Below are 12,056 nucleotides of genomic sequence, written 5' to 3' on the forward strand. Positions count from 1 at the left end.
ATATTACCCAGTATATCAAGAAACGTGTAGTGGGTATCCTGGGGCAGGGTGGGGGATCTGTAACAAGGTTCAACCTGGATTGCAGTCTTGCCAAGTGTTAGTTGCATTTGGATAATTTCAGATGCATTATGTTGAGCAACTAGCCTGAAGGTGTGGATATCCTTAATAAATATGGACACGCATCCTCCTTTAGTGTTTCAGTCCAGGTTAGGTGGCCGAAAGGTGTGGTATGCATTATAGCCTGGTAATGCAGTGGTGCTCTCTGGAGCCTTAAACCAGGTCTCCATCACTGCACAAATGTCGATGTTCTCCATTTTAAGGAGTGCCTCAAATTAGTGCATTTTGAGGTTTAGACTTCTAGCATTGAGTAGCATTACCCTCAGATTTTGCTTGCTTAAACCTGCTATGGTGGTGAGTTTGTCATTTGAACCCTGCCTAAAAAAGGGACTATAGGGGTGGCAAGAGCCTTAGTCAGTATCCGGAATCCCAGGGGTAACAGGTGCAGGCCATCTCTGGCAAAGCATCATGGTCTGTCGATTATGTCATCCCAGGCAGACACTAGATCCCCTTAGAATGACACAAGAAGCTTAGCCAATTGTTGAAATCAATCATTTTGTCCTTGTATTGTGGTATAATTCTGGATGAAGGCAAGATGCTACTCAGGGCTAGGATCTTATCTTCCTGGGCTACATGATCTGAGAGCTCCTCCCCTTGAGGCAATGTTACAACTGCTTCATGTACACAGACAACCCTCTCCTCCTCCCAACAAATTCCAACACATGTGAGAGATGCAACAATATAGCCAAACTGGAGGCTAAGCTCTCTCAACTCAGTACTGGCATAACCAGTCAGGAGGAGAAAGAAACCACACTCACTACAATTCCAGTCTCACATAGACCTACCACGACAGCAAACCAAACACATAAACACACAAAAATGTACTCGGAGGCTCTAAATAAAAATCTGCCTAAGCAGCAGAGACCTCCAAAGCAGACATCCAAGCAACCACTACCCCAAAACAAAACCCGTGCAACACATAGCTCACAAAGCCAGTGTGCTGAACAGTCACAGCCCTTAATAGTGGTATGACTGATGAATCCTATACAAATGTTACAACTGCCTCATGCACACAGACAACCCTCTCCTCCTCCCAACAAATCCCAACACATGTGAGAGATGCAACCATATAGCCAAACAGGAGGCTAACCTCTCTCAACTCAGTACTGGTGTAACCAGTCAGGAGGAGAAGGAAACCACACTCACTACAATTCCAGTCTCACATAGAAATACCACGACAGCAAACCAAACACATAAACACACAAAAACATACTCGGAGGCTCTAAATAAAAATCTGCCTAAGCAACAGAGACCTCCAAAGCAGACACTCAAGCAACCACTACCCCAAAACAAAACACATGCAACACATAGCTCACAAAGCCAGTGTACCGAATAGTTACAGACCTTAAGGCTAAACAACACACCTGATACACTTGTAATAGGTGACTCTATCGTCAGGCACACTGATGTCCCGCTCACCAGGCAGAACAAGGAGAAGGTCACGGTGAGCTGCCTGTCGGGCGCTAGGATCCGCCACATAACCCAAGCACTCAGGTCACTCCAAGGCAAGTACAAATATGACTCAGTCATTGTCCATGCTGGTGTGAATGACCTGAGACTTACCTCCCTGGACTACATGAAAAGAGACATAGAGGAGCTCTCTGAGCATGTAGCCCAGGCCGGTATGACCCTGACCTTGAGTAGCATCTTACCCTCACCAAGAATGATGCCACAATATGAAGACAAGATGATCAATTTCAACAATTGGCTTACGTATTGGTGTCATTCAAAGGGGATCCAATGCCTGTCAGCCTGGGATGACATGCTTGACAAGACACGATGCTTCACTAGGGATGGCTTGTACCTGTCACCCCTGGGCTTTCGGATATTGGCAAAGGCTCTTGCTACCCCCATAGTGCCTTTTTTAGGCAAGGCTCAAAAGACAAACCCACCTCCATAGGTATCACAAGGGATAAGAAACTAAGAGTAATGCTACTCAACGCCAGAAATCTAAATCTCAAGATGCACACACTCGAAACTCTCCTTAGCATGGAGAACATCGATATCTGTGCAGTAACAGAAACCTGTTTCAAGGCTCCCGAGAGCACCCCAGCACTACCAGGTTATACCTCATACCATGCTTTTCGGCCCCAAAACTTGGACCGAACCACAAAAGGAGGGGGAGTATCAATATTCGTCAAAGATACCCACACCTCCAGGTTGGTAGCACAGCACGAAGCATCAGAGACTATCCATGTGCAACTAACAGTGGGTAAAACTGCCTTCCAGTTTATAGCCTGTTACAGACCACCCTCCCAAACCCAGGAACCCCACTCGGCCTTCCTGAGAACACTGGAAAATATGAAGGACTCTCCAAACACCATTATATTGGGCGACTTCAACTACCCAAACATAGACTGGGAGCATTACTCTAGCTCCAACACCCTAACCTAAAGGTTCCTAGAATTTATAAACTCAAATGCTATGGAACAACTTGTTACCTCTCCCACAAGAGGGGAAAACATACTGGACCTGATCATCACCAACATGGGGACTCTATGCTCCAGACCAGAAGTGTATCCCTCACTGGTAAGATCAGAACATAAACTAATCTCACTGGATATTCACATCCCGACCCCACCCCCTGCCCAGAAAACCACAGTGAAAAACTTCTCTAAAGCAAATTTCACACTCCTCAAAACTGAGGTGGAATCCATCAAAGCCCCCGAGCCTGTGGAAAATACGGCCCAGACCGCAGAATCCTTTATAAATGCATTCTATGAACACCTTCAGGAATGCATGGATCATGCAATCCCAAATAAAACCAAGACTCAATCCTCCAAAGGCAGACGTCCTGTCTGGTGGACCCCAGCCATAAACAAACTATAAAATAGAAGGAGGAAGCTACTACATGATAGAGCAAAATCACAAAAAGGGAAGGCATCTCTGATCAATATTAGCAAAAAACTATGGGCACTCATAAAATCGTCTAAGGCCAGGTTCGAGAGAAAAATTGCACAGGACACTAAGGATAATCACAAGGCTTTCTTTAGTTATGTTAGGAACCTGGGTGGGAATTCCCAGATGTGCTCTGAATTAGTCCAAAATGACAAAAAATACACCAAACCCACAGACATTGCCAACATCCTAACTGACAGGTTCAGCACAAACTTCTCCCCCCCTCCCCACCAAAAGGGCAAATATCTATCCCAGCAGAGTGCTGCCCCCCTGACATCTCAGATGCTCAGGTAAGAGCCACCCTCTCCAAAGCAAAAAACACAGCATCAATGGGACCAGACGGTGTCCCGGGCTGTGTCCTACATGAACTCCAAGAAGAGCTAAACCCAAACATAAAACTACTGTTCAATCTCAGCCTTACTACAGGATATGTACCCAAAGAGTGGTGTACAGCAACAGTGGTCCCTCTGCACAAAGGTGGTACCTCAACGGATCTTGGAAACTATTGCCCCATAGACCTGACTAGCTTGGTCTGCAAAGCTATGGAAAGGATCATCATGGACCTCATAAATAAAGATATTGGGGACCTACAGACACTGAATCCTACCCAGTTCGGCTTTGTTAAGGGCAGATCCTGCCTCTTAAACCTGGTTGATTTCTTTGAAACAGTCACCAAGGCCATTGACGAGGGGAAGGTGGTCCACACAGCCTACCTGGACCTCACAAAAGCCTTCGATACAATACCCCACTTGGGCATTATAGATAAGCTCATCAGCTTAAATATAAACCCCTATGCCACTAGATGGGTTGCAAACTGGCTCAAGGACAGAACCCACATGGCTAGAATTTCCATGTCAGACTCCAAACCAGTTACAAGTGGAGTCCCACAAGGCTCAGTCCTGGGACCTCTCTTGTTCGGTATATATTTCTCAGAGGTACAAGCCAACATGGAAGGACTGTGGCTGACCAAGTTCACAGATGACTGCAAACTGGGCACCATAATTGACTCTCCAGCTGACACAAGTATCCTCCAAAAGGGCCTCATAGAAACAGACAACTGGTGCCAGAGCCATGGCCTCAAGCTAAACGCCAAAAAGTATATAGTCATCCCCTTTGGCAAAAACAAAGTGCCCACAAATTATCACATAGGTGGTAATCCATTAAGTACAGAAGAAGTAATTAGGGACCTGGGGACCCAAGTTGATAGCAATCTCTCATTTGACAACCACGTGGCCAAAGTGGTTAGAAAAACATTTTATATAGCCCACCTAATCATGAAGGGATTCACATCTAGATCAGGGGAGGTCATCGTGCCTCTTTACTCATCCCTCATCAGGCCCATAATTGAGTACAATGCCCCTTTTGGGATGTACCTTACCAGACACCTGCAGCAACTGGAAAGACCCCATAAGTACCTCACAAGATGATCAAAGGGCTCAAACAGATGCCATATGCTGCCCGGTTAAAGAAACTCCAGCTCTACTCAGTGGCATACCGCCTGCTCAGTGGCGATCTGTGCCTGATGTATAAAGCCATGTCCAACCCGGAATTAATGGACATACTGCACCTCAGAAAATCCAAATCTCATTGAGCTATGCGCTTGAGAGACTTGTACCTCAGGACTGAAATAAATAGGACATGCTGGAGGGACAGATTCATAACACAGAGGCTCCCTTCACTCTGGAATAAAATCCCAGTCCAGGTTAGGCAGAGTCCCTTATTGACTCTCTTCAAGAGGAATCTTGATGAGTGGATGGGAGATCGTAGGTTTACCCCGGGTATCACTTCTGTGTCACTGTTAGAGAGAGGCACAGTATACTAACCTTGAAAAAGGGCATAGCAAAATTAATTTAAAATGGGTGGCGAAAGCCAAACACACTCTGGCTAGGCTTATAAATGCCCTAGGGCAGATAGCCTAGTATGAAGCTATGAACCTATGTCTCTTTTCATGTAGTCCAGGGAGGTACATCTCAGGTCATTCACACCAACATGGACAATGACAGAGTCATATTCGTACTTGTTGTGGAGTGACCTGAGTGCTTGCATTATGTGGCAGATCCTGGTACCCGACAGGCAGCTGGCAGTAACTTTCTTTTTGCTTAGCCTAGTGAGTGGGACATCAGAGTGCCTAACTATAGCGTCACCTATGATTAGTGTGTTGGCTACGTTGTTTTGCCTTATGGGCTGAGGTTGAGTGGCAAACTGATTTTGTGGACTATTTTACATTTGGGTAGTGATGGAGGGTGGTGGTTGCTTGCGTTTCAGCTCTGGAGGTCTCTGTTGTTTGGGCAGATTTTTATTGAGAGCCTCTGTGAATGTAGGTGTGTGTTTTGTGCTACTATATGTGGGTTTAGGTGCTGTAGGTTTTGATGGAATATGTGTTGAATGTGGTGTGGTGCAGGTGTTTACCTTCTCCTCTTGACTGTCTAGTACAGTCTTGGCTGGAGAGAGCTTGGCTTCCAGTTTGGCTATGTAAGTGCATCTCTCACAGGTTGAAGTGTTGGGTGGTAGGAGGAGAGGGTTGTCAGTGTACATGAGGCAATTGCTACATTGCCCCAAGATGCCCAGATTCATCAGGTGGACAGGGGAAAATACCAGGAGCTGACCCTTAGACATGCCTGGATAGGGGCTTATTAATTTAAGTACTAAAAACTATTTTCCTCCTAACAAGTGAGGAAAGTTGAGTGCTGCAGTAATTTGTAGATTATTTAGTGCTTGCAATGAGTTTTGAAAAAGTGATGAGCACAAGGAAACAGTTTTGAGTGCTAAAACTAGAAAAGTGGCTAGGCCTAAGGGAAAATTAGAAGATCAGGCTTTCTGGCAACATGAATAGTTTAACCCTAGTTAAACGGCACTGCACAATGCGCAAAACCTTGCAAACACAGGTTTTTAAACAGAAAGATGAAAGGGATAGAAATAGCCCAACATGGCCAATAAAACTACAGATTCTAAGCCTAAACCACTCCCCCAGCAACCAATAGTCTGCTCAAAGCTCACCACTCTCACTGGTGAACACAGAAGCTTTGTTCTATCTTAGTAAGGTCTGGGCAACACAGAAACTACAAAATAGCTCAGAATTCAGCAAAATCTGAAAACTGGACTCTACTGGTTATAGAAAGGCAGGAAACAAGTAGAGAGATAGGATTATTTATTTATTTATTTTCAAAAATTGAAACAGATACAGTAAATCAAATACTTTTAAAGCAAAAAATGGCTATCACACTTGAGTGTGTAGCCTCAACAGGTCAACAGTTGAAAAACACTTAAAAATGATCAGTTAAAGTGCAAACAGTATTAGAATTCAAAAAACAGTTCAAATAAGTTGCAAAGTTAATACAATGCTCAGAATAGTGCAGCTAGCGAAAATAAGCAATAAAAAGCAAAACAGAGGTACTTAATCCACTCAAAGTCTCCCTTTTCTCTCTCTGTTGCTGTAGAACTCTGTACGACACCCAGGCAGGATCTTGCTGAGGTAATAGAAAAGCAAAAACCGTGCAAACATGGGTTTTTAAACAGAAAGATGAAAGGGATAGAAATAGCCCAACATGGCCAATAAAACTACAGATTTTGAGCTAAAACAACTCCTCCAGTGACAGATAGGCTGCGCAAAGCTCGTCACTCTCACTGATGAGCAGGGAATCTTCCTTCTACTTTAGTAAGGTCTGGGCAAAAACAGAAACTACAAAACAGCCCAAAATTCAGCAAAGTCTGAAAACCAGACTCTACTGGTTATAGAAAGGCAGGAAATGAATAGAGGGATATGATCCTTTTTGTTTTTTTTTTTTCAAAAATTAAAACAGATACAGTAAAACAAACACTTTTAAAGCAGAAAAATGGCTATCACACTTGAGAGTGTAGCCCCCAACAGTTCAACAGTTGAAAAACACTGTAAAATGATCAGTTAAAGTACAAACAGTATCAGAATTCAAAAAGCAGTTCAAATAAGTTGCAAAGTTAATAAAAAACGATAGCGTGGTTAGTGAAAATAAGCAATAAAAAGCAAAACATAGGTACTTAATCCACTCAAAGTCTTCCTTTTCTCTCCCTGCTGCTGTAGAACCCAGAAGGACACCCAAGCAGAAGCTACAAAACAGCCCATAATTCAGCAAAATCTGAAAACTGGACTCTACTGGTTATAGAAAGGTGGGAAAAGACTAGAGAGATAGGATTTTTTTTATTTGCTTGTTTTTGTTTTTCAAAATTAAAACAGATACAGTAAAACAGATACAGTATTCAACTCTGTACAGTTAAAAAGTGCCAAAAATATACTTATCAGCTGAGAAGTACACTCAGTCAGAACACAAGGAGATTCTTTTTTGTTGTTAGTAAAGTGCAATGGAGGAAGGGGAGCAGAAGATAATTCAAGGTTAAGAACCTAAGTGGGTTGGCCTTCTCAAATGTACTGTCTGTATTAGGTAGAATGAACGGTAGACTGGGAGGAGTGTCCCACATCAAATTTACAGTAGGGCCAGGCAACTGCAAAGCCAGCAACTATAACAAACACCACAAGAATAGAGTAAGTGGGAGGGAGAAATTCAGTTTCAGTACAGATCAGGAACAAAAAACAATGCCAGCAAATATGTAAAATAATTGTCAGCAAATATATAAAATAATTTAGTCAGGCAAACATTAAGACAATGTAGAACTCTGAAAAGAAGTGCCAAGAAATATACTTATCAGTGATATATTTCAAAATTGTTTGAGAGCACTCTTCAGTCAGAACACTAGGAGTTTCTAACAGTGTATGCTGGAGTTTACAAATAGGGACTATTTTTAAATCAGCAAGCCTTGAAGCAATCAGATAACAAAAAAGTTGTTAGACCAGTTTTATAAACTTTAACACAAGAATAAGGGGAACCAGATTCAATACAGATCAGAAACAAAAAAACAATGCCAGCAAATATATAATAATTCAGTCAGCAAATATATAAAATAATTCAGTCAGGCAAAAATTAAGGCAATGTAGAACTCTGAAAAGAAGTGCCAAGAAATATACTTATCAGCAATATATTTCCAGATTGTTTGAAAGCACTCTTCAGTCAGCACACAAGGAGTTTCTGACAGTGTATAGTGCATAGGAGATTAGTAGTGAATTTGACTCCTTGATTAACTATTCAAGCTAATTGGCAGAACAGTTCATTTATGATTACAAAAAGAATATTTATGACATATCATTCACAGCTCTATATATGATATACATATGAATGCACAGTCATAATCAAAATTATATTCAGACTGTGTATACTGACTCAGTATAGTTGTGGATAACCGCAGAAGGAGTAGACATGGCAATGTTAACTACATTTGTGGTACTATCATCAGTACAGACATGCATTAAATACAGTGGAAATAGTCCCATAAACAGATATATTTAATAAATGCATTTATTATGATGTAGGTGTTAAGGAGGGGATTATGAAACTTACTGTAAGCATCTGCTGGCACCCTCCAGTGAAAATCCACAGTGACTCTCCAATGCAAATTATTGTAATGCTGGCAGATTTTTACGCCAGTCCGGTATACTTTAGTCTATCTGCAGTGCTCCCTCATAATCCAGCTGTATAGCTCGATCATAGCAAAGTTCCATGGGCATGCTCACATCCTCTGCTCATGTCCGGCATCGACAGTGAGCATCTGAGTGGTCTTCTCCTCAGTCCAGTTCAGTGATCAGACATGCCAAAGCCTCTTCTTGGTTGACATACTTAGTCTTGAAGGTGAAACTTGTTCCAAAAAATCCCTTGAGAAAAGTGCTATCTGAGGTCCCACTCAGTTCACAGGCAACAATAGTATGAGCAGTGAATGCATCAAAATCACATTTTGAAGCTAGCACATATAGGATGGTATCAGATAATTGGAGAGCTTTGGGCACATGTTACAGTTAGCCTCCTTTACTGATACCTATTGAGTAGCTGCACAGAGCACCTTCCTTTTAAGCTGAGCTATTGGTTAATGCATTGAATTTCAGGAATGTAGACTGACATATGAAATGTGATTTCAAAACAATAAATGTTAATGAACCTCGTTAATTATGTATGGTGCAAGTAGTACTTAAAAGCTGTGTGAACATAGCTGAACTCACTTTAGGGTACAGATGAATTATAGATAGCTGCTAAAGTACTGTAAGATGTCACCTGCTGATATTGCTGTGGTAGAATAGACTGCTCTTATCACATGTCTATGTTATTATTAATCTGTATAAATAAAATTATCCATGTTGAGAGTCCCTTTTTGGGTTAAATTATTTGAAATAGAGCCTGTCCGTGACATAGGGGAGGGGTGTAGGACTGAACAATCTGCACACAGATGGTAAATGTACATCATTGACAAGCAGATGTTCCACATATGGAGTTATATGGACAACAGGAAACAATCCTGGAGAACATTTGATAAAGATTGAATGAAAATATATCTGTAGTAATTTCTTTTTTTTTTTCCATAATAAATCTTTATTTATATCTGTAGTAATTTCTAATTACCCTACAATGTCTGGAGTATGCTTACAGAAACTGACAAGTTCAGACAGATTCATAAGTTGTATGTTCATTGACTACTTTATGAATATTCACTGATGCTTAGTTATACATATACTATAAATTTGGCCAGAATGAAAATATATTCCTATTCATTTTTGTTTAACCTGTACTGTCTGTGGTATGCTTACAGAAACTGATGAGTTCCAAGGGTTTCTATAAATTGCATGCTCTCTGACTAGTTTACAGATACTCTCTGATGCTTTGTGATATAGTAGTAGTTGTTAGTGCATTTAATCTGGTAGAAACAACATGGGGGTGGCTTTGACTGTTCACTGTTTATTATGATTACATGTAGCCATGTATGCTTAACAGTTCATGTTAATATGAATAATTGTTTTCATCAATATTTCTGTGTGATGTCAGTTATGTCTGTTGCATACCATATAGTGACTGTAACATTTGTTATGATGTGTGCCACTGACTGCAGTTGTATATGATAGACATCCAACATTCTTGAGGTACACATGCTCATAATGTTTTGGTGTGCATGTAACTGTGAAAACACTATCACTATAGCAATGGGAGTGTGGCATAATGGTTGTGTGGTTGTCCTTCACTTGCAATATCTACTGTAATGGGTTCAAATCCCACTTTGGACCTATACAACTATCGTGTTCCTTCTCACACTGTATTTCTACATGCTAGTGACACCACATCCAACTTCTTAGGACAGCAACATGGGCCAAGTGTTTATGAGGATGGCCAGGTCAGCCAGGACTGTGTTGTTAGCCATCAGCATAGTTTCCCTAGACTGAATTAGAGTAATAGTGACAGTTGAGCCAATGTGCATCCTATTGTGTCATTCTGACCTTGTGGCCATTATGACTGCTGTGCTGACCAATGGCAAAGTAATCTGTAGTTGGTTGCTGACATGTCTGATGTCACAGGATTTTCTGAAGATTTTTATGAAGCAGGTGAGTAGATTCAAGTGTTGATATGTATTACCTCTTTGACATTGATCTATGTTTGTAATGGTACTGATGTCAGTAATGCAAAATGTGATGTTATGCTTTCATGTCTGCATCAGTTCTAAGTGGATAGATAGGAGTAATGTTTACATTACAATTTTCCTTGCTGTCTGCTATTCACACATGCATAACTATGCCTCGCTATGCATAGCTGTGTCACACATGGCATTTTAATATGGCATTGCACATGCTTAATACCAGCACTCACTGCATTTCTGTGTACCTGTTACCATTTTCAGTCATCGTGCTTACCTGTATATCCCTTCTGTGCCTTCCCATATCTAACTGAATCTCCACACATATCTATATATACCTATATTGCTATTTCCCCAGCATTGATATATGTTACATACAGTATATGTTGTGTGGTCAATGACACTGATGCTCTCCATGCTTGCACATATATGACACTGATGCTCTGCATGCTTGCACGTATATTACCTGGAAATGACCCATGTTTCAGTGATAACATGCACAAGTGATGCATCACTGTTAGTGAACTGCCCCTGTATTGGCGAATATATTTCCTGATACATTTCCATACACATCAAGACCTAGATGTCTTGTGATCGTGATAGTGGCTGTTTGATGGGTAATGTTCTATGTGCCTGTTCCTTTTTGGTGATGTACTTTGCAGACAGTCTTTCTGCATTGCTGTTTCCTCTCGGTGTTTTATATATATTCATACTGGTATACATGAAGTTTATATTAAGTATGGTGTTCAACATGTGCACCTAATGGGTCACTTTCATTGGATGTGATCTGTGCAGCTGCTTTGGGATAACACTCACTCGTATATTTTCTAAATAATAACGCATTTTTCAAATATTGTTCTAAATCTGAAATTTTGTTAACATCATGGGTTAAGTTTTTCATCTTGTTAAACATAATTCTAATGATTCCAGTCTTTTGATAATTGGGATACATACTTTGATGGTGCAATAATGAATTACTGGCTCCATTTTTATAACAAATTTCCACATGTAACTTGTTGCCACCTAAGAAGGTAATATTACACCTACTTAAAAAAAAATAGAACACTTTAAAAATTCAGCTCCTTGACTTCAATTTGCAAAATTGGGTGCCCTTGTGTTTCCCATGGTCACTCCCACTAAAAGCTGATAAAAGTTATTTTTGAAAACAAAAAAAATTGGAACTAAAAAGATAATCCATACTCTTCCAAAAAATGATGTATTCTGCTTTATAATTAGGATTATTCAATAATTCATTGCACACCCATTCAATTCCCACATCCTACGGGATAACAGTGTATAAAGATTTAACATCCAAAGTGACCAAATCATTTTATGAAACTTCCACTATTTCAATTTATCTTTAAAGTGGAAAGAATATCTTATGTATGAAGATAATTTAGAAACCATCGGCCAGACTCAGTAAAGCTCGTAGAAGCTATTTATGAACAGAGCAGCATACTGAAGGAACCTGGTGTGGACAAGATTTCCAAAGTCACGCTGAAGGCAGAGTACTTAATATTCAGTGTAGGATAATTAGTAATTCCAAAACACGCTGTGCACACACA

Source organism: Protopterus annectens, chromosome 2.part0 (assembly GCF_019279795.1).
Source record: "Protopterus annectens isolate FY-2018-M chromosome 2.part0, PAN1.0, whole genome shotgun sequence".
Lineage (NCBI taxonomy): Eukaryota > Metazoa > Chordata > Ceratodontiformes > Protopteridae > Protopterus > Protopterus annectens.